We start from the raw sequence: 2500 nt of genomic DNA, 5'->3' as shown, positions 1-2500 counted from the left end.
CTGGTGGCCGGAGGAGAATTAAGCCCGGAGCCCGGGGCAGGGCGACCCCGGACAGACGGGGGTCCGCCTGGCCCCTGCCCGCGGGGGCAGGCTCCGGGTTGACCTGGTGGCCGGACGGGAATTAAGCCCGGAGCCCGGGGCAGGGCGACCCCGGACGGACGGGGCTCCGCCGGCCCCTGCCCGCGGGGGCTGGCTCCGGGTTGACCTGGTGGCCGCTCGGGACTTAAGCCCGGAGCCCGGGGCAGGGCGACCCCGGACGGACGGGGCTCCGCCTGGCCCCTGCCCGCGGGGGCAGGCTCCGGGTTGACCTGGTGGCCGGACGGGGAATAAGCCCGGAGCCCGGGGCAGGGCGACCCCGGACGGACGGGGGTCCGCCGGCCCCTGCCCGCGGGGGCAGGCTCCGGGTTGACCTGGTGGCCGCTCGGGACTTAAGCCCGGAGCCCGGGGCAGGGCGACCCCGGACGGACGGGGGTATGCCGGCCCCTGCCCGCGGGGGCAGGCTCCGGGTTGACCTGGTGGCCGGTTTGCTTTCGGGCCACCAGGTCAACCCGCTGCCTGTATGGGGTTGACCTGGTGGCCGCTTTCCTTCCCGGCCACCAGGTCAACCCGCTGAATGTATGGGGTTGACCTGCTGGCCGCTTTCCTCCCGGCCACCAGGTCAACCCGCTGAATGTATGGGGTTGACCTGCTGGCCGCTTTTCTTCCCGGCCACCAGGTCAACCCGCTGAATGTATGGGGTTGACCTGCTGGCCGCTTTCCTTCCCGGCCACCAGGTCAACCCGCTGAATGTATGGGGTTGACCTGCTGGCCGCTTTCCTTCCCGGCCACCAGGTCAACCCGCTGAATGTATGGGGTTGACCTGCTGGCCGCTTTCCTTCCCGGCCACCAGGTCAACCCGCTGAAAGTATGGGGTTGACCTGCTGGCCGCTTTCCTTCCCGTCCACCAGGTCAACCCGCTGAATGTATGGGGTTGACCTGCTGGCCGCTCTGCTTCCCGGCCACCAGGTCAACCCCCTGCCGGTATGGGGTTGACCTGCTGGCCGCAGAGGGGCAGGCTCCGGGTTGACCTGGTGGCCGGCAGGGACTTCAGCCCCAGGGCCCCTGGCAGGGCGACCCTGCCCTTGTTCCCCAGAAAAGGAGAGAGCTGGCTCGCAGCGGGAAAAGCTGCCTACGGCACCTGGGATTCCCAGGCGGTCACCCATCCAAGTACTAGCCAGGCCCGGGACGGTTTACCTTCCGAGATCGGACGGGATCGGGGGCCTTCCGTCCGGTATGGCCGTAGGCACTCGGCTCCGGTCCGCCTCGTCCCCTTTCCCTTACTGACTCCCCTGCCTCGGGTGGGCCCGATCCTTTTTTCCGTTTTTTTTTTTCGCTCCGGAGGCTTCATGAGCCCCCCCCCAACACCCCTTTGGGGGTCGGTGAAATTTTTTTTTTCAGACTTCCAGGGGCCCGATCCTGGCCGCGGGCACCCGGCTCCGGGCACCCGGCTCCGGGCCGCCTCGTCCCCTTTCCCTTACTGACTCCGCTGCCTCGGGTGGGCCCGATCCTTTTTTCCGTTTTTTTTTTCCGCTCCGGAGGCTTCGTGAGCCCCCCCCAACACCACTTTGGGGGTCGGTGAAAAATTTTTTTTCAGACTTCCAGGGGCCCGATCCTGGCCGCGGGCACCCGGCTCCGGGCACCCGGCTCCGGGCCGCCTCGTCCCCTTTCCCTTACTGACTCCCCTGCCTCGGGTGGGCCCGATCCTTTTTTCCGTTTTTTTTTTTTTCGCTCCGGAGGCTTTATGAGCCCCCCCCAATACCACTTTGGGGGTCGGTGAAAAAAATTTTTCAGACTTCCAGGGGCCCGATCCTGGCCGCCGGCACCCGGCTCCGGGCACCCGGCTCCGGGCCGCCTCGTCCCCTTTCCCTTACTGACTCCCCTGCCTCGGGTGGGCCCGATCCTTTTTTCCGTTTTTTTTTTTTTCGCTCCGGAGGCTTTATGAGGCCCCCCCTAACCGTTTTTGGGGTCGGTGAAAATTTTTAGTCAGACTTCCAGGGGCCCGATCCTGGCCGCGGCTTCGCAGGCTGGCCTGGGGGGGGGGGCATCTCTAGCTCCGGCCGCGGACGGCGAGACGCTCGGCCACCAGGTCAGCCCGGAGGAAAAGGCTGAAAAAAATGTCTAAGTCCCCCCGGGACACCAGGTCAACCCGGAGGAAAAGGCTGAAAAAAATGTCTAAGTCCCCCCGGGACACCAGGTCAACCCGGAGGAAAAGGCTGAAAAAAATGTCTAAGTCCCCCCGGGACACCAGGTCAACCCGGAGGAAAAGGCTGAAAAAAAGTCTAAGTCCCCCCGGGACACCAGGTCAACCCGGAGGAAAAGGCTGAAAAAAATGTCTAAGTCCCCCCGGGACACCAGGTCAACCCGGAGGAAAAGGCTGAAAAAAAGTCTAAGTCCCCCCGGGACACCAGGTCAACCCGGAGGAAAAGGCTGAAAAAAAGTCTAAGTCCCCCCGGGACACCAG

At 65.2% G+C, this 2500-nt stretch overlaps 1 non-coding gene across 1 annotated transcript; it reads right to left on the bottom strand.

The window, feature by feature from the left end:
- Positions 1 to 1165: 1165 nt before the first annotated feature.
- LOC141979822 (5S ribosomal RNA) lies at positions 1166 to 1284 on the bottom strand. Its single transcript, XR_012637212.1, has one exon. It is a non-coding gene; the product is annotated as a 5S ribosomal RNA (ribosomal RNA).
- Positions 1285 to 2500: the final 1216 nt, after the last annotated feature.

This window comes from Natator depressus, chromosome 28 (assembly GCF_965152275.1).
Source record: "Natator depressus isolate rNatDep1 chromosome 28, rNatDep2.hap1, whole genome shotgun sequence".
Taxonomy (NCBI): Eukaryota; Metazoa; Chordata; order Testudines; family Cheloniidae; genus Natator; species Natator depressus.
Note: the sequence above shows the minus strand (reverse complement) of the source record. Positions and strands in the feature narration are given on the sequence as shown.